We start from the raw sequence: 25368 nt of genomic DNA, 5'->3' as shown, positions 1-25368 counted from the left end.
GCAGCCAATCAGAATATAGATAATTAACATATCTCAGTCTTAAAGGTACAGTAAGAAAAATAGTTTTTTATTATTATTATTTTAATAAATAAAATGAAAAGAAAACTGTCAGGTAAAATGAATACTGCCTGCTGTTGTACAGAAACCACACTAATTTCTAGACCTCAAAGAAAAAATACAGAACAAATGTAGAATAGAGATGTAGGTTCTTTATAGCTCTGGTTAGTGTGAACTTTATTAAGTATGTAGCTGCTTTAAAAAAACTCTCTGGGAAAGAAGGCCACATTGTCCTTTTACATTTTTTAAAGGGCCCATATCATGAACACATTAATAAAGTTTTAAGCATACAGGCCATACAGGCCCTATGTGGAAATAAGAGGCAATAATAAGAGTCTGATTTAAATTAATAGTTCTTGTGACATCACTAAAAATGCTGTCGCTGCTGTCCAATAGAAATGCTCTAACCTACTTGGAATAAACTATAAACATATTTTACATTTACATCCATTCAAAGTTAAGATCGTTTTGCAAAAAACAATGCATCTGTTTTTGTTTCAGCCAGCAACGGCACACTCACCTGGACTTTATTAGGAGTGTTCCAGGCTGGACAGCCAGAACAGAACAGCCAGAATTGGGCTAATTTACAGATTTCCATCTCAAAGGTACAGTACCAAAATGGTTTTCATTTTTAATACGTAAAAATGAAGGTAAATGGTCAGATAACAATGAGCTGGTGTAGTACAGACACCACATAAAAACCTCAAGACCTCAAATAAAAAAATCAAGAATATGGAAATGCAGACCCTTCAACCTCCTCAACCTCTAAGTTACATGTTGTTTAAAACACCTCCCTATCAGAGCACAGCTGCTGGTCTTTATGGCCTTTAGCAAGCGAGCAGCTGCCAGAACTCCTGCTATGGTCCTGATGTCCCTGTTGTGACCATTACACACTGATTTGTGTGTGTGTGTGCTTATGTGTGTGTGTGTGTGTTGTGATTATTCTAGCTCTTTGTGTACTGCATCAGAAAAAAACTGCGCTCCCTACCACTCTGTCTTGTTACATTAATCTTTACCAGGTCAAGGTCAGGCACATTACATTGGTCGCCATGTATCCGTTGTAGCACGTCTACAGGTTTGGTTGGGCTCTAATGCAATTTATGCGGCCCAATCTGGCCAAGTGAAGGCGCCCTCGGAACGAATTAAACGGCGACCGCCTCGGCACCTCGCACCAGGCCTGCAGCGACCACCAGCGGGCCACATTAACGAAGACATTAGCTTTCCAGGCACAAACAATTAGCGAAGCGCCAACATTGCCGTGCGGGGAAACAAAAGGACGGGATTAGCAAGAGTTCCAGGCTCACACTGCTTTAACTCAGTTTTAGGCTGTTGTGATTTAGGGAAATGACACTTAAGCAGGAGACAATGTTGACATAACGCGAGCGGACATGGAGGCGCATTCGCCTTTGCTCTTACCCCACTCGCTTATTTCATTTGTTGCCGGGTCGTGAATGATAATGGTTTTGTTTTCCTCCAGCCGAGGATGAGTTGTTAGCAAAATCTCCAGGTGAAAAAATTGAAAGTCTCTTTCCATACAGTGCTAGTAGCTTTGGGGGAGAGGCAGCACGTTGATTCTCGAGGCCAGGCCTGAGCTGCGCTACGAATAAATTAGACATGTACTGGCACAACCCTGAGCAGGAGATTTGGATATGATACTGCTTCCCCAGACTGCACGCCTTCCAACTTTTAAATGTGCTTTCAAAAGCGAAATGACTCTAAATCAAAAGTATTGATGCTACTAAGCTCTGGAAACACTGCCAGGTATTCATCCAGGCTACAAAGCAGCCATTATAACTCTAGGCACCCAGCGCAGCTTCAGAAACTGTGAAGGTATAGGTCATTTAGAGCGGTTTGAGGCGATGGGAATGCAATTTCTGGTGGAAGACTGTGGGCAGGAATGTGCATAGCCAATTGCAATTGTGCCTACTGTGCAATTTAAACCTGTATGTTTTTAATAGATGTGGCTATTAGGTTACAAGGAATGTCCTCCAAGAAGTACTAATGCTGGTGATCAACTGATGGTGTCTTTCCTGTCTTTCTGTAGAGAGTGGAGAGATGTTTCATCAACATTCGTGCAGATATATTAATATTTTATATAATATAGATATAGATAAGACAGTCACCTTAAACCTTTGCTGGGCCACCTGGCCACCTTTGCTGCCATTCAATCTACTTTTCTCTGTTAATAGCGGGACGCCATACTGACATTGCTGACATTTATGTTTCTGTTTATTTATTTATATTTTTGTTAATGTAAGAAGCTCATTTTAAACAGGAAAACATGTATCTATCCACATAATAGGGCTACTGGGTCATCTATTCAACAGCCTATCGTTGGATTGACGTACGGTTTGTGGTTTATACGGTTTTGAGGAATATACGATAGCCTATGTGCAAACATTACTAAACATAATATGAAACCAAATTTCCCCAGCATTCCCACTGAAAATCTGAAAGTTTTATTACAAACCAAAGGAGAGCCCCATCAGTTTGTGCAGAAGTCCCTGTAGTTACTGAATAAAACACCGTAGTGTGTGATAAGCCTTGCTGTGATAAGTTAAGCTGTACGCTGTTAGCAATATGCTGCCGTACTACAATTAGCTCAAGCTGACTGGCGTCTGACTACGGCGAGTGCACAAAGACGCACAACCCTAAATGACTGAAACACTCCACACGATGCAAGTTTTATTTTTTATTATTTTATGTAGATTATATTTTTATAAAATATGAGATCTTGTTTGGTTTTGTAGTCAATTCTGAGCTTTTGCCTCTGATTGTTTTTTTTTGTTTGTTTTTTTGGCCAGCCCTCCTTAAAAACATGACCTGTTTGAGTGTGTGATCATTGTTTGCATCGCACTGCTTAATACACTATAGGCTGTACCGACTACCTCAAAGTGGGCTATATGGCACAAGGTAGAACAAACTGTAACATACACTACTGTACACCCCTATATAAGTATATAGGTATAAGCATATATAATTTGAGTTTCATTGGTAATCATTTTATTATTATTATTATTATTATTATTATTATTACATTTAAGTGCATTTTTGCACATTTAAATAAATTATTATTGCCTGCATTACTGTAAAGATAAAAGAGTTGATAAAAGAATTGTCTGGATCTGTAAGTTATAATAATAATTATGATGATGATGATGATGATGATTATGAGTATTATTATTGTTGTTGTTATTACTTACATATCCAAACCATTCTTTTACAAACTCTTATCTTTACAGTTATGCAGACAATAACCATATCTTTAAATGTACATTATCGACCCAGCATGCTGACCACTGCATGGCCACTTTGTACAGTATTTACCCATAACACAGTGGTACTAAAATTAAAGATCTGAGGTTGTGCAACTCAGCTATTTCCAGAGTTAGCTTCGCTGCTTCTTAGTCCCCTTGGCCACACTTTCGTTGAATAGACAATATATCTACGTGCGTGTGCGCACACTCATATGTGTGACGCCAGATGCAACACAGTGCTAAATCACAGACGGCAAAATGAGACAAATCATTATTTGTAATGATGTGTCTAAAGCCAGCTCAGAGACCCCATGGGGAGAGAGGTAGGGAGAGAGAGAGGGGGAGAGGGAGAGGGAAAAAGAGTGAAAGAGCTGGCATTAATACACATGTGTTAACATAGTAAGCAGCCTATTCCACGCCATTCATCATAGCGCAATGAGAATATCGTCTACCCTACTGCGAGCCTCATTACGAGTTCCTGCTGCGGCACTACTGAAGAAACGCTGAGCTGGAAACACACTAGACCTGAAGAAATGTGGTAAGTAACCAAACGAGACCCAAACTATTGCTTGGGAGTGCCCTGCATATGCCTCACTTCAAACAGCTCTCTTTAAGCTTTAATTAGCCGCACGATCTCAAGGAGGTGTTCCTATCAATTAGCTAATTAGCTTGGGTAGAAACAAGCACTTTTGTACAGCAGGAGATACGCTGCATCTCTTCAAGGCTTCTGAAGATGTTAGTCTTGACTGAACACAACAGAGTGGGAGTAGGTTCTGACGTCCTGGAAGTGATGGCTGTGTTCTATCCTGCAAAATGGTTCTAGGAGCAAGGCAGCTATTAGCACACAAGCCTGGTTTCCTCCTGTCATTAAGCTTTGATTTGAGGCCAAGAAGTTCATTCTTGGTTTCATCAGACCAGAGAATCCAAGTCCATGTGGGCCCAATGTGGGGTACATCTAGGCTCTATGAATTTTACATAGGCAATGGCTTGTAGTGCGTTTTTGATGGGTGATATATGGGCCCCAGTTGAGTTATAACTTATATAACAGGTAAAATACACTCCTTTGACAAACAAACATTAGCATGTTGCTCAGTGAGGAGCTAAATTGGCAATTCCTCATTAGCATCTACTCAAAACAACGTTAATGGTCAGCTTTAGTTTTAGCAACATTCTTCACAGCCGTTCTCTGCACACAGTGAAGAATCTCAAGACTAGAGATATGTGACAAGATAAAAACTGCATGAAACTACTGAGGTCTGGATCATTTTTCCTGGGTCTACCTGCCTACCTGTACCTCCTGCTGTGTTGATGGGGGCTGTGAGTTAAGGCTAACAGCAGCTTCAGTGTCACAGCTACAGCATGCTAGCAATTTCTGAGATGTTCATGCTTTATGAAATGACTTTAGATATTTATACTAAGCTGATGAGGTAAAATTAGACTGTTTAGCATCTGTAGCCCAGCATTATTCATCTGGCTATAGTTTCAGTTTCATTGTAAAAGACAGCAATTCCATTCTGGCGCTTGTGCAGCTTTTATGACCCTGTTTCCACCAGCGCACTTCATGCACATCTTGAGTATCAGGGTTATATCTGGATTAGGCCAAGACATATAAAAATGCAAGTGTAAAACCAAGTCAATATGGAAACACAAGTCAATATGGAGACCATCGTACTCTACTATTCGCCCAAGTACACTCGGAAGAGGTGGGTCTTCAGTCTGGGTTTGAACACACCGAGCGACTCGGCCGTTCGGACACCGAGGGGAAGCTTGTTACACCACTTCGGTGCAGGACAGAAAAAAGCCTGGACGCTTGTTTTCCGTGGATTTTGAGGGATGGCGGGTCGAGCCGAGCCGTACTTGAAGCTCGAAGGGCTCTTGGTGCAGATCATCTTTTGACTATTGCCAAATAGCAGTGTGAACGTATCCACATATTCGACAACCAAAACTCCACCCTGTACAACCAAAACAACAACACAATAAACGCAGCACAACAAGCAAATTTCCTTATTCCGTCCCAAAAAGTGATCAGATTTCAGTCTGATTACCTGGAGACATATTGACACCCAAGTGTAAATGTATGTGGCTAAACTCTTATCAGGATACAATCCAGATACTAGTTACATGCAATGACCAGGTGTAAATGGGGTCTATGTCACTGCTACACTATTTAAAGTGGTATTGAAAACCCTAAGAATTAGACTTCATTGAAACAGGAACAAGAAAACATCTGACTGCTCAGGAATGAAAACTTTGCCGGTTATATTGATAATAACAGTAAATTTTTAGAGAATTATAACTACAGAAATGACTTCCATATGGCTTTGAGTTTCCCTGTAGCAGCTCACACTCATGCTCACACTCCCTTTGCTTCAGTTTGGTGTTCTAATAGCTATTTATATCTATTCTGTTATATATAAACATGTACCCCCCCCCCTTTAAATCCTTGCAATTTGCCCAACCAGCACTAAAGCAGAGGTCCAAATAGCTACTTAAAGACATTGAGGATTTTACCAGAGCATGGGGATGGATTTGACACTGGAAATACATACATATGGCTGTAAACAGTGGTTTCTGATTGTAGGTTGGTAGTGTGTGAAGTCATGTAATTTTTTTTTGGGAACTCACAGCAGTATGTTTCTGTTTGAACAAGCCAATGTTGTCGAACACTACTAAGAACTAGATTTTCCTTCAACACTGTTCACTGTTCTTTTCCATAATTAACATTCAGCCTTTAATTCTTAACCGGCACCTGCGAGTTAAAGGTCATGTGTCTGAAACAGGTGATAACATTGTTTATGGCAATAATTCTGTAGCCGATAATCGCTTTGTCTACATTTGGCGTAATCGTGTAATCACGTCTCAGCGGGATTTCAGTCAGTGTAACATTTTACACATGCTGTGCAGCATCAGCTACGTATAGTTTCTCCACTCTAGCTTGTTGTGCTTTGACCTTTTACACATTTCATGGATGAAGAACCAAAGTAAACTGAGCGTATTATCAAGCTTTCCTCTAAATAAAGCCTCATTACTTTAAAGAATGAGTTAGATAGATAACCAAGCCTGGCTGTTGTCGCACTGCACTCATGAGAACCAAAGGAAACATCTCATACAAAAGGAATTAACATGTTTTAACTGGTTTTGACCTTTTTGTACATTTTGTAATATCAGGTCAGGTACAATATGTCGGTGTTTGGTCACAGGAGGAGAAGCACTACATTCCAGGCTCTGCTTGGAGTTGAGGAAGAATTGAGGAAGCAATATTATTGAGGATACTTAATTGAAGCTTTTGCTGTAAATGAACAGTGAGGGCGTGTGGTTCTGAAGAGCTCGAGCAGGGTATAAAATGTTGATACTAGAGATTTTAAATGATATTGCATTAATTCAAAGAAGATGGGAAGGGGCGATGAGCTGGGGGGTGGCATTTCCTCACAAGCTGCCAAATTTAAACTAAGCCATGGATGTATCTTCACATCTATGTACCTAGATACATACTTTTTTTGGACTATCCACCTGTAGTGTCTTGTTTGGCCTGTATCTGAACACAGCTTACAACAATCTGAACTTGAACTTGGTCCTAAATAACTGTAAAATATGATATTTTAGGAAATATCACATTCCCTTTTATTTAAAATATTTCTATATAAGACTTTCAACTATATATTCATATTTATATTTATTTATTTGTTTATTTTTACCAATTCATGTCCCTCATTGCCAATTCCCAATGTAGAAGGTCTCTCAGGAGGGCTCAGGATCTTAGAGGGAAAAGGCTAGCACATGCCTCAAGCTGTGTGTATGGAGTCTGCTGCCATTTACTATTAGCCTTGTGGCTGAAAGCCTCAACAGGCTTGTTGGGGATGTGCTCGTGTCATTCCTCAAGGGTGGATTATTTTTCCTGTGTGCTCTGTGTTCTCCTAAAACCACAGCAGATGTGTAAAACACTGAGGTAAAATGAAAGGATTACTCAGGCTCACTGTGTTCTAATGCAGGTTCCCTGCTCTCCTAGTGAGAATGAGCTGATACTTTGACAGGTACCAAATAAAGAATTGTGCAAGCTATGCATAATGCAAGCTTATTAAAGCTGAATGAAATGTGATTAAATACAGCCAGGTACAGACCTGGTCTTTTTTATGCACCAGTAGAAATTAAGAGTGTAAATCAAGGGTTCCTAGTTCTGCTCCTGGAGATCTACTGTGTAGAGCTAAGCTCTCCACACCTGGCTCAAATATTCATGCACTCCAGAAGGCCTTGATCAACATCAGGGTGTGCTACATTAGTGCTGGAACTTCATTCTGCTGCTCAGACTATCTCCACAAACACTTCAGAGAGTTCCTGTTGTGAAATGGTCAAATCGCTTGGTCTCTTTGATATACTAGAGCTTTGAGATTCCCAGGGGTTTTCACATAATTAAATGCAATTAATCTACAAACAACTATAAAAATAGATTCCTAGAGTCGGTATCTTAATTCGGAATTCTACCCTGCCTGGTGGAGGTGAAGGCAGGAGGCAGTACCGAAGATTGGTACTCATAAATTTATAAAGCAATCTCAAATATTCCATTCTTTCCATTAAATATTAAGTAGACTGAATTTACACTTGACCAAATGAAAGCAAACCAATGTAGGTCACCAAGGGTTCTGAACCATCACCTACTACTAAACACGATTCGGCAAGTCTCCACTATAAGCAATACTTGCAACCAAATGCAACCTTTGATTGCATAGCACCTCCATCCAGTCCCCTGTTCTCTGAGCAGGCTCATCCACCGCAGTATATGTCAGTACAGGAGCAGCTCAGTTCAGTTCTGGAGTAATTCTCACCCAGACCGTAGAAGATGCAGCGTGAATGCACGAGGCTGAGCTTGGCAGCGGGAAGCAGGAATTATAGGCATATGTCATGAGGCTGCTAATGACTTTCATTTTAGAGAGCGCACAGCGTGTATACAAATACGATTATATTTCCCCAGAATCAGGAAGGTAAACATAAGCTTGCTTTAATGGGTGACTTATTCAGGTGGCACCGATTAGACATTAACGCAGCATTACTGGGCTGATGAATTTCAAACTGTTTAGCTTAGCCACTCTCACGTTAGCCTCAAGGCACACTCGTATCAAAGGCACAGAATAAATGGCTGCTGTTTGCTGTTTTTTCACCAATTCATAAAAAGGGACTGTCTCTTAGCCTGTAGCTTGGACTAAACCCTCTCTGCCATGCTGTTACAATCTAAGGGACGCACAGATCTTTGTGTTCTCTCTCCCGATTCCGATATGCAAACGTAATATCAGCTGACACTGATACCGATCCAGTGCCAGTGCTGATTCTTTCTTCTTCAGTTTACAGTCAATCTGTAGACCTCACTGTGCTGGATCATTCTTTTACAGGTAAAGAAACCAAAGCGAAGAGTAAATCGATTAAATATTGTATATAGTAAAGTAGCCTACTCTAAAATTTGCTGTTGTGGTTTGATGATGATTGCGACTATGCAACTCTTCAGGTCTAATTTGGCTCCTTTCCATCTAAAACTCTCATGTTTACACCAATACCGAGCGTCCTACAAGATTTGACTTGTGGAAGGCTTCTTTCAACCCGTCAAATAGGCTCACGTGATGACGCAGGCCGAAATCAGGACTGGCTTGATCTCAACAATAACATCCAAGCCACCTTTGCTAGTTCAGACCATGCCATCGGCATATGATGATTTGGGAGGAGACTGAAGAAAGAGGAGAGAGAGGGGAGAGAACTCGTGAGAGAACACGTGAACAAGGTAGCGCAGGTATTTAGAACAACAGTTTGATATTTCACATATTAACACTTCACTGATTCATATTAGACCAGGTCATATTACATCACATCTCATATCTTCACATATATGACTGTTCAAGTTTGGAATTAATAAATAAATCATGTATGCAGTATGCAGTGTATAATCATAATATATAAACAACAATTTACATTTACTGTGTAGTTTATAATTCAAATATACATTGTACATTTATTTATTGTTTTTCAGTAGATTTTTATTTCTATATAGTCTTATGTAATATTTTGGGTACCTGTGGTCAAATGACACATGTTCTAAGCATGAATAGATGAACATAAACATAAACATTTCCCATACATTGTAGGGCATAACATACAAATGAAAAATTTGGTTAAGTAACCATAATAGAATAGAACCCCCACCACCTTATTACACCTTAGTGTGTAATAAGCCTTTTTGCGTTAAGGGGTTAAGCCCTTAAACAGTAATGATGCTTTAGAATGAGCAGAAATGTGTCTCTATAGAGGATGTGAACTTTTTATCATTAGAAAACACATGTATTTTGATCAGAGCAAAGGGTTCCCAGTCTTTTGCATACGAGCAATTAAATATCTATTTTTATATGAAATCAAATGATATACAATGAATTTAAATTACACAGCAAATGGTATTTGTAGATCTCATGCTCAATATTTGAAGTACTATAAAGTTGTTATATTTATGAAAGTACTGTAAAGTTATTTTGCATGTTCATTTTATGATCAATACTTTTTTGATGCTATGCATCTTACTGAGCGGATCTACAATCCCTGTTCATTATTTTGGGCCCTAACAACTGTTCTTTTTACATTTTCATAGTTTTCTACCTCATATTTCAAGCATTTGAAGTATAAAATATATGAACATAGAATCCTTTAGTGCATTTATTCTGCAAACTAACTGATTTTATATAATCAAAACACTGACATAGATGATTTCAGAAGAGATAACCAGAAACACACTGATGTTAATTATACTGCTATACAGCTGTGATAACGCCATATGGCCTCTTGCCACATTTACATTTCCCTACTTTTAGCATCACTCCTTTCCATTCTTCTCATTCCAGTCTTTCTTTCAAAAAATCATTTGATATCAATGATAAAACCATGAATAACAAATAAATCCACATCTTGTGAATAACGCAAACTGCGGACCTCCTTAAGTCACACTGAAATGACGGCAGGCATCAGTGTTTCGTGCTGTGCGCATTTCAGATCTAGTCTAAAGTAGTTTATTCTGTTTGGGAGACAGCACAAACCCTGAGGCATTTCCCATGAATCTTCGCTCCGTTGCTATAATCAGTTTGGCACGGTCTCCTTCATGCCGTGGGTTTAATTCACAGCAGTGTGATGTATGTTTGGGCTGACGTGCTGTATATACTGTGTATGAGCATGTGTGTGTCTGTGAGTGTATTAGAAATTATTCTCTTCTCTGGATACAAAAAACACCTTTGATTCACAGTCAAGTTCAAGTTTGGGTTCAAGTTCAATTTGCTATATCAGTCAGAGCTGCGAAGGATTTGGTCAGGCAGTGCTCAAAAAACATGTTTACATACGGCACACTGGGTAGGTCAGCCTAAAATGTCAAGAACAGCTTCAGATAATTCAGATATGTTATCAGTTTTAAAGCAGGCACTGAAGACCAGGCACTGATGACCAGGCACTGATGACCAGGCACTGACGACCAGGCACTGACGACCAGGCACTGATGACCAGGCACTGAAGAAAATAGATACAGCATCTTTGTAGGAAGGACATAACAGTAGATTGATGAGCCTCCTCAATGAGCATCTGAGGTAAAGTATGGCCATTGGGCCTCTCCTCATTCACCAATATCTTACTAAAAATTTTCTTCAATTTGTTCTTGACAAAAGTCTATGTCAGATTGATGGTGAGCTTTTAAACGGCAGAGTTGTTCTCAGATCTGGTCTCATAATAAAAAATCCACTTGTCCTCATAAATTGAACAAATGCCAAATAAGACAATGTCAGTAATTGAGAGAATCTTTTTGAAAACTGGTGAAAATGGTTGGTAAATAGGGCCCATTGTTTTTCTGGCACTTGCCTAATTGGAGTGCAGCACGTTACATCATAATCAGCCAAGAAATGTAATAAAATGTTGCACTTAACTTAGTTAAGTATGTTAAGTAATGATGTTTTGAACAGTTCCCAGGATTTGGTCCCCTTTCTGTCCCTAAGACATATGTTTTTTCCCCTATATTATCAATTAGGAAAATCTGTGAAATGTAACTGACTCACATTATAGACTAATTTAGTATGTTTATAGCATGTGATGCCAGAAAACTAAATACAATAAATGTAAAGCTTATGTTTCTTGACTAATATCAACATTTTGGCCTGTGCCCATTGATTAGCATCACAGTTGAACAGACTATTACCTAGAATACCTAGAATACCTAGAATTGTATGTAATTATGGATAATATTTCTCAATATTGCAGCATTTTCTGTTGCCTCTCATTCAACTCCGCAACACTGTCATTTCTCCCCTGTAAAAAATGCTTTGATCTTTATTATATTGTTTTAAGGATCATCAAGTCGGATCAAAGTTTCAACCCTGCTCCTACTTAAAATCTCAGTTAACAACTTTTCACATACAAATATTTGGCAGAGTGCCAAGGACATAACTATAGTGGACAATAGCGGTTTTGTATCATAGCGTTTGCTAGCATGGAAAGACACCATTAGCATATACTAGCATAATTAGCATAAACTCTTCAACCCCATCACACTCAACCCTGTAACATTTGTGAATGTGATGGGATTGATTGGTTTGTACAGACTTGAATGGTTGTCATTTTTATGTCTTAGGTAATGGCAACCAATCCTTTAGAAAGACTCCAATAATGTAATAAAGTATTAAATTATTGGTAAAAAGTAAAATCAATTAATGGCCACAACTCTGTATTATATCATTAGGCCAATTATTACAGTAATCAGTGTTCATTTTGTCAGGTTTTTTTTTTATCATATATATTTTACTAGGCCAACAAAATTTTGCTCAACCAGCCTACAGTGCTTCATGACTAAACTGAAATGACAACATTAATATAAAAATATATATTGAGAATAAAACAAATAATACAGTCTCATTATAGCTCATTATACCCAGTCACCCATGTAGTCTAAATGACCCTGTGCATCTTTCTCATTGGATGATTTTAATTTTGCTATTTTTATTTCCCGCTTTGTGCATTTCCACGCAATCCAGCATCGTCAATAATAAATCTAGCTAGATTAAACATCCCAACACAACCATTAACTGCACCGATGAGCACCTCATCTGCACCAGCGGCCTTTCAGGTGGGAAGAAAAAGGAGAGACCTCCCCTTTCTCTCATATTCAAAATGAGTGTATCTTGCAGTGAGAATGGAGTGCCATGTGGATTCACAATGAGCGGAAAAACACAACCAGTTAGAAAAGACACATCAAGACACGCCATCCTGCAGCGTCTGCCAGGGCAAATAGCAATTAAATGTCGTTTGACTGGATAACATTACAGTAACGTTACGTGTCATATTTAATTTAATGTTACTACAGCGCAAAGTTCTTCCTGGATTCAGAGCACCTTAACATTTAGCTTGCAAGCTTGCTCGTCATTCTAGTCCACATGCCTCTTTTTTCAGCAAGGACAGACAATAAATACGAGCTGTGAAGGAAATATGATAGTATTGCACTTTTTCTTTTGGCATTTGTTTTTATGATACATGATAAAAAGAACAGTAAGACAGTAATTCTCAGTCTAGATGATTGAACACAGTTCACGGTATGCTTACTTCTCATGAATGTTTACAGTCAGGAGAAATATCCGTCAGCAAAATCCATTACAGTGTCATGAAAATGTCTGAGACAATTAGGACTTAAATTAAATCCACTGGCTGAATCTTTATTAAACAAAAAAACAAAGGTAAAAACTTAACTGTTAAATCAATTTATACCAACTACAATTTTCAGTAAATGACTATGATTTTCTCCCTAATTTTAGCTAAGCCAATTAACCCACCCACTCACTAGGACCCCCTTGCCTCATTTGGAGTAAATGAATAATATTAATTTTATCATCTAATGCAGCATCACTGGGCAGACAATGGACTCGGAGGAAAGCGCCAGACCCCTAGCTCTGAAAAATGTAGTGAACAGACACCTGTGCTTGACAGCATCGCAAATGTGAGCGATGAGTGGAGCATTGTCAGTTGTGCTCTCTAGGGCTCCAGCTGCTGATGTCCTGATATCCTCAGGCTATAGTGTCAGCGTCTTAGTCTGCTGAGGCACTCTAAGCAAAAAATTAATATTAATTACCAGTACGTTTTATTCATTTTTTGACCAAGTTAAGTGCAGAACTCTATTGCATTTATACTGGTAACTTTAAATTATACAATATGTACTGCTACAGAGGGCAACAACAGATGTGAAATGGGATGTGGGGTGACCTTACACTTCATCGCACAGTAAAAAGAGGTAGAGTATGTCGAAATGCCAAATCAACCTTTCTGTAATAATAAGGTCCCTTGTTTACAGTGCAGTTCAGACAGTGTATTAGTCAGCAGCATTGTAGCTCTGCATGAAACAAATATAGGCCTGAATTTGCATTCATGTCTATATAGGCTAAATATTTATAGTTATCGCAAATATTTGATGCAGTATTTATATTAGATATATTAAGAATGCATTTGTGAAATACTAATCTGACTAGACATGTGCTGACATTATGATATTATGTGATGTTTGACACACACTATACTGTTTGTGTGTGTGTGGAAACACCATCACTGCATTTATTTAGAGTTATTTGAGACATTTTTTTGAAGGCAGCTTTAGATTTACAAGCTCCCACTAGAATCAGAATCAGAATCAGAATCAGAATCTCTTTATTTCACCAAGTATGTTACACATACAAGGAATTTGTCTTGGTGAGAGCAACGTATGACAAGTAACAAAAAACACAGAACACAGTCTTAAACTAAAGGAAAATGACACTAAACAATAAATAGTGTAGGGGATAAATTAAAATAGTAAAAAGTACTAAAGTAATGAAGAGCTGAAAATATATTTACAGAAAAGAACATCTGTACAGGTGTGCAAATAGTCATAGTGCAAATAGGCAGAGTGCAAAATAGCTGTTCAGTCCGGTTTGGTACAGTTCAGTTGTATGTTTTGAGGTTTACAGTGGGAGGTGTTCACTATGTGGTCAGACTGTGATGCCATGCTTAATTTGATGTTAGTACAGCTGTTTTAGAGTGCTATTGGTCCGGGCACCTTCACAGCTTATGGTTAAGTATGCATACTGTCATTCACAATGTGCTGTCTGGAGTAGGGCTGCACAAAATATTGTTTCAGCATCCTTTACACAATGTGTGCATGTGCAATAGTCACATCACAGGACGTTTAATGCCTTGTGCAGTGTCCAATTCTTATTTTTGCTTTATTTCTAACTGTACAGCAGCATGACCAAGGATTCCAACCAGTGATCCTCGGATCATATCAAATAAACTTTTTTCAATCATTTTGCTGTTTGATACAAAAGGAAAATTCACACTATTCTCGTTTTTCATGACAGATCTACCAGAGGCAGATTTTATCTACCCAATATCGTTTATTTCACTCCAATATCGATTATTAATATCATGACATGTTGAATCATTGATTTCTTGTGAAATCTGGTGGAAATTGTATTTTCACAATATATATATACATGTCATTTGCATGCAAACACCTGCCTAACATAAGACTTTCCTAAAAAGAAAGCAAAAAATCAGAAATTAATTTCACAGTAAAAAAAAAGCCAAGAGGGACGTTTCCTCAAAGACCGCAAAATGCCCATTCATCCATCTTCTTATCCACTTGGTCAGGGTTGCAGTGGCCTGCAGCCTACCCAGAATTATTGGGCACAAGGCAGGAATGCCCCCTGGACAGGGCGCTGGTCCAACTCAGGGTACCACACACATCTGTTCATACTCTTACACCCAAGGGCAATTTAACATGGCCAGTTCACCTACCATGTGTTTTCTTGGGAGATGGTAGGAAACCAGAGCATTAGTAAGAAACCCACACTGTCACGGGAAGAACACACCAAACTCCTCATAGACAGTGACCAGAGCAAGACTCGAACCCACCACCCTAGATCCCTGGAGCTGTGCAACACACACACACACACACACACACACACACTTCCTGTTGCGCCACAGTGCTGCTACAGTCCAAAAATGTAAGGGTGCCACAGAAGAATCATATTTGGTTCCACAAGTGGAGTTACTGTCGTAACTGAATTTTTGGAGAAGGCCCATGTCCAAGCCCCTCCTCTCTGTCCTCTTACCCTTTATCAGTTCTTTACACCCATCTCCACCCTGTCTCCTCCCTTTCTTCCATCACTCACCACACCAACATGCCCCAGACGCAGAAAAGCTGACCCTGTCCTCCAAGCAAAAAACATTTAGTCCCCCATTCCACATCCCGACTCCATATCAGGGTGTGGTTCGCACTAGCAAAAGAGGTCCACACCATTTTTCTAAAAGAGAGGTGTGTGAGTGTGAAGAACCTACACTTGATCTAAGTCTTCTTTAAGCCTTTAAAAGGTTCTTTACACTTCCACATCTCCATTAGTGGTTCTTCCACAGCATCGCTCGAAGAACCTTTTGCAGCATCTTAATTTTTTTAAGCCTGTATTCTGTATGTATTGTCTTCTACAGGCAGTGTGTGTTTTCTTCCTATGGTGTCATAGTGATGGTTTTGAACATTGCAATATAAGGTTCATTAACTGTTGTGCAAGTGCCAATATCACAGTAACGATTAACAGAACTTTTGCAGGACAAGGCAGGAATACACCTGGCACTGGAAAGGTATTGTATACAGTCATGGGGTCACAACAAATCTAGGAAATTAAGCTACACTAAAAACATATGATGCATTAATATACAGCAGTGTGAGCCTATATCCTTTTTGAACATTCTTAGAAAGTTCTTTATAGCCTTCCCCTGCAGAGCTCTGCCAGTGCTGCCTTTGGGAACCCACTGAAGGTTTCTTGAGAAACCTTTAATTTCTCGAGTGGATCCCTGGCGACTCGTACAGCTGTTTAATACGAAATGACATGTGCTCGAGTGGCGTTTTGATTGCTTTTAATCACCGTTATCGGCCTCGGATGCTCATTCTCCTTGCCGTCGCTCACAGTAGTAGCCTCCTCTTTTGAGTGTGGACTCGTGAGTAGCCTAAATAACAGGCGATGCACGCACATGTTATGCCTGCACACATATGCGAGAAAAAACACATTCATCTCCATTGAATCAGTCAAGGTGGCATCTCGCCGTATCGAGGACAGATGAATGACAACAGCAAATTAAAGGTAAACACACGTTGCCACGGTGTCACCGTCTCCAGATGCCGAGTGTACAGACACCACTCTACCCCCCCTCCCCCCAAATAAGTCAATACGGCCTGCAAGACCTGAGCCTCGTTATGCTCACATTTACGGCCTTCATTTGTACCTGTCATAAAATCAACAAGTAGTAAAAAAAAAAAAAAAAAAAAAAACAGCATGAGAGTTCACTAGAGCATTAGGAGAGCTATAGCTATAGCCATAGGGAGCAGTGGAGAGCCGAGCAGAGAGCTAGCTCTGTAGCTTAGCCCCACTGGCACAAAACTCAATCAAATCCTCCCCATTCTTCATTTTGTATTAGCCGAGCACAGGGCAACCTTATTTCATTCCCTCAATTAAAAGCCTGCTCTCACATAATTAACAGCTGTTTTGTCTACAGATCAATAAGAAGTCGTTCACTGAAAGTCCCTTTGTTTCTTTTTTTTTTTCCTGAGATCCCCAGGCAAATGTCTTTAATGATATAAATAGGTGCCTGCAAGAATTTGCATTTGCTGAATGCAATTCCTGTGAGGGAGATAGACAGAGAGAAAGAGAGAGAATATAGGAGAGGAAGAGAGAGAGAGAAACCCGGTATAATTAGCTATATGATACATAACCGCAACATAATCCCACCATCATCTATTCCAGCTCCTTTCAAACACACACACACACACACACACACACACACACACACACACACACACACACACACAGAGTCGGCTGGCCATCTGTATTACAAAAGTGGAGGCAAAACAAAGAGGCCCCAGATACTGTAAATTGACTTTAGAGCTGAAAATCAATACAGTCAAGTCCAGGGGCCTAACAGCTAGCAGCAATTCATAAGACCTGAACTGGTTCAACACAGCGCAATGATTAGGTTCATTAATACACACACAAACACAGTCCAAGCCAAGTCGGGTGGGGTGGGGCTGGGTACCGTGCTAAATGTATACTCAACATGTTTTTATTCTAAGGCAACTGAACAATTGATATTAACACAACATCTAAATACACTCTTTAAAAAAAGGGTTTTCAGTGAGGCCAATTTTTTTTAATCAGAACCACCTTTGGGCCAAAAAAAGTAATGTAAAAAAAATATGCTTGCGTACACAACCTTTTAAAAGTTTATAGACACATTTATGTAAAGGGTCTTTACCAATTTAAAGGGTCTTCATGCTCAGATCTCTTTTACAAAAGCAGTTACAATACCCCTATAGCATCACTTAAGTTGCACTTTTAAGATTTTACTACACTATACACTTACATATATTTAAGGATACTAGGATACTGTGAGCAATAAGATATAATAATTTTTTTTAATCAAATATTAGGTAAACTGCCGTAGTATATAAAAAAACACTGAATTTGCATAAAATCTGAGTAAACGAAAAGTTGACTTTTCATCCAATCAGAACAGTGGGATCTGAAGTCCCACAAAATGAACCACTGTCCACCACTAATCTTTGGATTTAACTATTCATTAAAAATAAGTACTATGTTTTTGAGAGTCGATACAGTATTACAAAATATAATATTGCAATATTTCGATATATCGGTACTTTCATAAGGGGAGATGGGGTCTGTCAGATCAGAAATCATGGAGTGTTGGGTCCATAACTCCGGTCTTTTCACGTTGTTTACAAACTCTTTGACAGGCATCTTTGGCATCAACAATAGCACTAGCATCAGATTACCACCGTTGAGGATCACAGTCTCAGTCACATGAGCGTGCAAAGCTAAGGCAGACGTCCCAGGATTGGCATGAAGTGAAAACAAGGTTGAGGTAAAGAAATCGCTCAGTACACACTACACTACACGACTCCTTACGTCTGCAACAATGCACAGTATTCACATATCACTCTGCTGAGGTGTTCCCTTCATAAAACGCCTTCGCCCACACACAATACGGAAACACACACATACACACAAACACAGAAAGTCAGTCCTCTTCTCCCTTTTTATCTCGCTTGCTATCTCTCGGCCTCCTCCTTCCAGCAATGCGAATCCTGCTGTTGAGCACGCATTCGCTGAATGACTTGAAATCCCGCTTCAGCGTCGGCCATTGTGTCGCGTCTCTGCTCAATATACGCTGCATATTGTTTGTGGGCCTGGCGCCGGGCAGTAGGGAATATTCCTCCTTAAATTACAGGCCTTCCTGTTATCGTATCTAATTTTGAACCCGAGCATCATCTTTTATTTGTGCGCCACCCAATTTTTCTAAACCAATTTTCAAACATTCTGTCTGGGTCAAGCCTACAATTGGATTCCCAGCTGCACCATTTGGGGGCCTTTCAGCTGCCTGGGCTCTTTTCTGTAGAGTTTATGCTCAATACAGTAAACTACTGTAAAATCCTGCTTTTTACCATGCTGTGTAGGCTCCCTTTTCTGGGCTTCAAGTCAAAAAGCCTTATATTGTGTAATTGCTGTGTTGTATTGCATCCCCGCTCTGAAAAGACCCAAATCAGAAGTCACAGTACACAAGGAAAGGAAGATGATCCTTCCTGACCAGAGCTGTGCTTTTCCAAACAGCTTTGAAGCAAAGCGATAACTGTTAGCCCTGTAGAGAAGGAGAGAAAAAATGATGCATGCTCTTTACCTTTATCTTCCACTATGAAAAATTTAGGGAATATTGAAAAGCCTGGAATCTAAAATGTTTTTCCTTATGGGTTTTATTTCCTTCACGCAAAGCAAGATGAGTAATATCCAGTGCTACTACACAGCACAACAAGGCCAGATCTAAAAGACATACCGTTTTCAGCTCTCCCACAGACACAAGCATAAGCCCTTAGAATAACAGGTCTGCATTACGTGCAAACAAACAATATTACAATATTACACAGGGCTGGGCCCTGTCACTGTGATCAGAGGATCACTGGTTCGAATCTCGATCACGCTGCTAGCTGGGGCCTCTCTAGGGTGGGTAGATGGTGCCATCCCACACATCACATTAGTGCAGCGCTGGCCGACGCTGGCCAGCACTGGCCGTCACTGGCGCCTGCTAGCCGGTGCATCAGAGTTGGGTATATATGGCGCTTCCCTCCAGGTGCGTTGGTTGCCTGGTAATGTCACATCGGCTGCAGTTCGAAAAAGAGGTCTGGCTGGTTGTGCACGTGTCGGAGGGGGCGTGTGTTGGTCTCGCCCTTACTAGTGTTGAGGGCATTGCAATTGATGGGGGTGGGAGGGAGAGAATACGTACGGGTTGGCTAATTGGCAATCTAAATTAGGGAGAAAATGGGTAAAGAAATATATATATATATATATTAGGCAGGGTAATAACGGTTCTGAAATGGTCTTGGCTTGCCTATCATCATTGATGTCGCATGAAAACCTTGTATGCCCAAAATGGATATTTATATATGGATATATACATTAAACACAGGCACACAATACCTGCTTACTGTCAAACCAGTTCTTCTGAAGAAAGACTGGTTAGTGTGACCATGCCCTCACGCAAACACCTTTCAGAAGAACTTAGAAGACGAGAGATGCATAAAGCTGGAAAGACACTGCTAAAGACTTGCTAAAGGCTGTACCTCAATCCACAGTTAGACAAATTGCCCCATCAATGGAGAAACGTCAGGACTGTTCTACCTTGTCTAGGAGTGGGAGTTCTGTTAAGATCACTTCAAGAGTGCAACAGGCAATTGAGAAAGAACCCAAGGGTAACGTTAAAAGATCTTCAGAAGACTCTTCAACCTGCAAACCTCTGTCCATGTATCTATTAACCTGAAAAACGCTGGAAAACAATGATTTTGGATGCACAAGAAAAAAATCCTGATAAACTTGTAATTGAAGTCAATGTAAAAGGTTTCATATTCCAAGTCATTTTGGAGCATTTCTATTGGTCAATTCATCATGGAATTTGATACAATATATAGAACAACTGCCAGATTTACATTATGTCAGTGAAACATCAAGACTGAAAATAGCAAAAATGGTGATGAACAAGGTTGTTGCAGGACATTGATGAAATGCTTTATTAACATGGAACCTTTATCTTATGCTCTATCTAATACCTTTAATCATTTACCATATCAGACCTAACATCTCAGTCCTACATACACATTCAAAAATGCACAGTCCTTGTTTCTGTAGCACAAGTAAAGGTCAAGTAAAAGTGGACACAAAAACACCATGGGTATTTCACGCAGAACTTGGGGCTCTAGGTCTTGAGGTGTAAGTACAGTAAGGACTACCCCTGCCTTACCCCCTTCTTAGGTACAATACTGACACTGAAATCTTGAGTATTGTCCAATATCAGTCCAAACTTCCTTTATTAAAGGATACTAAGCTACACTATATGTCCAAATGTTTGTGGACGCCCTCTTCTAATGAATGCATTCAGCGACTAGAAGTTGCACCCATTGCTGACAATGCAGACGTGCAAATGCCAAATTAATAGGACTTACTGGTGCAAAAAAACATGAACAGTGAGCAGTGAAACTGCATTCTCTGGAATGATGGATGGTGCTCCATCCAGTAGTTTTGGGATGAGGTGGGGTGGTGATCATCTGACATCCTGACCTCACTAACGCTCTTGTTGCTGAATGTTTACAGCAATGCTCTAAAATGTGGTAGAAAGCCTTTCCTGGACAGTAGAGAGTTACTTAAACAAATGCAGGATGAACGTCTTTAAAATACCTTTGATTTCAGAAGAAACAATGAATGAGCAGGTGTCCTATTACTTTTGTCCTCGTAACTGAAGCACTTATTCCCATCCTCAAATGAAAATGTTTGAAAATAGTTACATAAACTGTTTTCTATGGATGCAAAATGATATATCAGCCTATTTAGTTTGCCTCCATTTAGTTCATCATTACTGGTTCCTTGAAGAACCAGGTTTTGTCAAATTTGTGTGTGAGAAGAACCGTTTAAAGGTTTACCAACCTAAAGGTTCTTCACACTCACATCACACTCACACAAAAATGCTTCTTCAAGTAGCCAATAATGGTTCTTTAATGGCATCGCTTAAAGAATACTCTTTTTGTAGCACCAACCAAAGTTCTTCTCCACCTCTTGGTCCAGTGGTCCGGAGTAATCAGTTCCATTGTTCCTGCACCTGTGATGCTCCTGATTAGGGACATTACTCCACAATCCACTATAATTGCTGTACACTTCTAAAATGCACTTTGTTTCCCACCTAACATCTATCAACACAAACGACTGCGCCACATTTTAGACGTCCTCAATCCTCATGAAAACCTCAGGAACACCTCGCCCTGCACTACCTCATTTGCACTCAACTTCCATTTCTGTCCACCGACTTTCCCACTCTTGCTCACTTCACATTGTGGAGGGCATGAAATTACCAAAACGCACTTTGCGCGGCCATGAAAATACCAATATGTCGAAGACCAGAGCTTAAGGCGTATTGAGTCTTTTCACATCCATGAAAAAAGAGCCTCAAGTCCACCACACTGACTTCAAACAACACAGAAACTTCTGGTTATCCCGACTCCACCTGAAAATGCAGCCCTCATTGGAAAGGGTCATAGTTGGATATACTTCACATTTCGCCTGCATTTCGCCTCATTAGCCCTTTTGCACCAGGAGCCAGATGCTAGGCCATGCCAGTGCTTGATGAGGCTCCGGCTGCGTTCAGCCTTAAAAACCCGTGTCTAAACGGCTGGCATTGGCACATCAAATTTGATATTTCTCAATGTTTCTATTAGTATTTTTGCAACAACACAGCACAGAAACAGGGTTCAAATATTTCTTGAATCTGTAGACTCCGCCCTTCCATTGCATCTCACTGCCAGATCGTACGTGATTCACATCCGTTATGAGTTAAGAGGCTGTGAAGACGGGTCGAGATACTCATCTCTGACTCTCGCCATGTCTAAGCCCATCTGTAATTGGTGGATTCGTGCATCCATCTATGGTTTTGTTTGGAATTGACCAATGGACACCCAGAAACACGTCTTTTGCCTCGCTTCTGTTTATATACTATTTTATTCAGACATTCCACTGCTGTCAGTGACGGTCAAGATGATTGACAAACTGGTCATCCAGGGGGAAAACACACTGTATACTGGTACTCTAGCCGGTTGAGCTTATTATATTAATCAGCTTAGTTCTTGACCGAATAGGGTTGGGTTTGATGGACCAGCTGGTCTATCAGCACAATTTCCAAACTGGTCATCAAGCTACTTATACTCGTTGATTAATATTTGGTTGGTGTGGCGCAACAGATAACACCACTACCGGCCAGCAAGCTACCACACCATGTGGGAGACTGAGGTTTGATTCCTGGTCTGGGTGACTATGCTGCGCTACACCAATAAGAGTCCATGGGCCAGACTTCTAACACTACATTGGCCCTCCTCTGTAATATGAGTAACCTTGTAAGTCGCTCTGGATAAGAGCGTCTGCTAAATGCAGATAATGTAAATGTAATATGGTCAAGCTGGTCATCCTGGTCTACCACTGGTCATGCTGGTCTCCCTTTTTGTCCATGCAGGTCATCAAGGTTGGTCAGACTGGTCATGCTGGAAGACTAAACCAATCAAACTCAACTGAAAACATTTTTATTTGCCTATTCTGGTCAGGAGCTAAGCTTGTCAAACGGCTTAAACTGACCAGGCTGTTTTTTCCAGTACGTGAGGAAAATGTGAGTCGGGAGAACTTCTAACAAAACTAAGTAAAGTTAACTCAAAAAATGCTGTTAGGATTTTAATTTGGCCTGACTTTACATTTTCTTCCAGTGCATTCAACACAGAAAGACCATCACTAATGAATATATGGCCTGATCACGCACCCTTACCATCCATAACAGTCGATAAGAAAAAAAAAAAAAAAACTCTCAACGTATCTATTTAGCAATTGCATAAAATATAACGGCATACATTTTTTCCGAGCCAAATCCTGTTTCCCTAAACCCTTTTATTAGATTACACCGGCCAGAGCAAGAAATGAAGGAACAAAATAAAATAACCCTCATGTCAAGAAGCAGTGTTGCTAAGAGCCATCAGATTATGATGTGCAATCAATTTGGGTGAACTGACAGATGGTGCGAGCAAATTTACACGCATAATCTTCCGGCTTGGAGGCTGGCGGGCTGGGGAGCATATAGCCTACGATATTAAAACATCAGCTATACTGGCAGACATATTAAGCCATATTAAGGAGGTAAGGGCCATAATCCCCTTGAGTCAGCAGAATTTGGCCCTCTGCTAAGCTGAAAACAGTGTGTGTGTTTGTGTGTTAGTGTGTGTCTGTGCATGCAATCACGGTGCGTTTGGGAAGGGAGAGGGTGAGGGGAGGGAGAGGGTGAGGGGAGGGAGGGGGGAGCTTACAAATGAGGACTGTGGCTACAGTTGATTCATGTTTAACAGCAGGATTTTGCAGCACTAAAGCTGCCTGACCCACCACCCTCATCCGCCCTGCCCCCGACTTGGTTGATTATGGTAATTAGATTTTTGATCACTATTCAGTTTATGTGTTGATTTGCATATCTAAAAAGGAGTTTAAAGAAGGACCCCCTTCCAAGCCAAGCCCACCCATGTCCTATCCTCCACCTCCTGTGGATTCCCATTATTTTATTTATTTATTTATTTATTTGCTTATTTATTTATTTATTTGCTTATTTATTTATTTATTTATTTATTTATATTTGTGCTTACTTATTCATTGGTTTATTGATTTACTCATTCATTAATTTATTCATTACTCCCATAGCCTGATGAGGAATATAGCATAGGGATAATATAATATAATATATGCGGCCCCTTGAAACAAGTAAGCCATGCATATTAATGCTCGACAATAATTTGAATGTTCAATTGCAAATGACAGTTTGTGGTTAAATATTTGATTATTGTATTAAAAGGGTGCGTTTGCGGCTGCCTGGCGAATGATTGGCAAGCCGAATTGCAGCTTGCCTAATGACCAAATACTTTTATCCCTTATTCATACCCTGCAGAATTAACGTAGGTGGCTTTTTTTTCCCCTCCTCTTTCCCCACGAATAAGCACAATCACACTCCAGCAGCTGCCAGCTGAAGCGATTTTCGCTTGAATGTTTTTTGACACCGCCACATGTTAAGTTCTGACACACGTTGCCAACAATAAGCAGAGGAAAGAATGAAAATCAGCGGCGCTTCGGTTAAGGCTAATGTTGCAGCGCTGAACCGTTTAGCGGTTAGGCACACCGCAAGTACATTAGCAAGCCCTGAAGCTACGGAAGGCTCCACCGTGGGCCCCACCGTCTGCAGGTGCTGGCTCTGGCCTCTCATACCGCCACCTGATTTGACTAATTAGGTTCTCTTCTTCGGTAAGGTGGAGAGCTCGTTAGCCAAATTAGGGGGTGTTGTGAGGAGCTGTAACAACTGTTTGCAGAGACTGCGGTCCTCGACGGACTGAGCCGCGCAGGCCACTGCAGAGCATTTCCGGCTTCGCAAGTCAGATCATGTGGTGGTGTAAGAACAGGTCAGACCACTGCGCCACAATCCCTGACCCTCATTTGTTTTACAAAGAAGCATTTAAGCATTACATGAAACCTGGGTTAGCTATCTCCCCCTACTTACCTCTGCAGCAGCTTGGCAGGTACTGTACTCTTCATGTCCCTATTTCTTCACTCCGGTTTCATCCCTGTACAAACCCACGCAAGCAAATGAGCACACACACACACACACATACAGAGAACACACACACACGCAGAGAAAACAACGTCAACCTAATTGTTTTCAAAGTAATGGAGCAAATTCATTTTGAGGACATACATCTAATCGCAGGGTTGGAAGAGGAGGTAATTTGCTAATGGGACGAGGAGAAATAGAGGGATAGCCCCCCATCCCCTGTGTCTCTCTCTCTTTCTTGGAAATACTGTAACACACAGATTAGCTGTTCAGGCCGAGACCATCTCAAGTACACTCGTTATCATGTCTT

General features: G+C 40.3%; 1 protein-coding gene across 4 annotated transcripts in view; it reads right to left on the bottom strand.

Moving 5' to 3' along the window:
• The window catches only part of LOC140560375 (cadherin-22), a 242907-nt gene that overhangs the window by 158398 nt on the left and 59141 nt on the right, over nt 1–25368 (bottom strand). For 3 of the 4 annotated variants that reach the window (XM_072684811.1, XM_072684810.1, XM_072684812.1), the window contains exon 2: nt 25008–25071. The exons of the other annotated variant lie outside the window; for it this stretch is intronic. The gene's annotated coding sequence lies outside the window, so the exon portion shown is untranslated. The remainder of the gene's footprint in view (nt 1–25007; nt 25072–25368) is intronic. 4 annotated transcript variants of the gene reach the window in all.

This window comes from Salminus brasiliensis, chromosome 7, assembly GCF_030463535.1.
Source record: "Salminus brasiliensis chromosome 7, fSalBra1.hap2, whole genome shotgun sequence".
Taxonomy (NCBI): Eukaryota; Metazoa; Chordata; class Actinopteri; order Characiformes; family Bryconidae; genus Salminus; species Salminus brasiliensis.
Note: the sequence above shows the minus strand (reverse complement) of the source record. Positions and strands in the feature narration are given on the sequence as shown.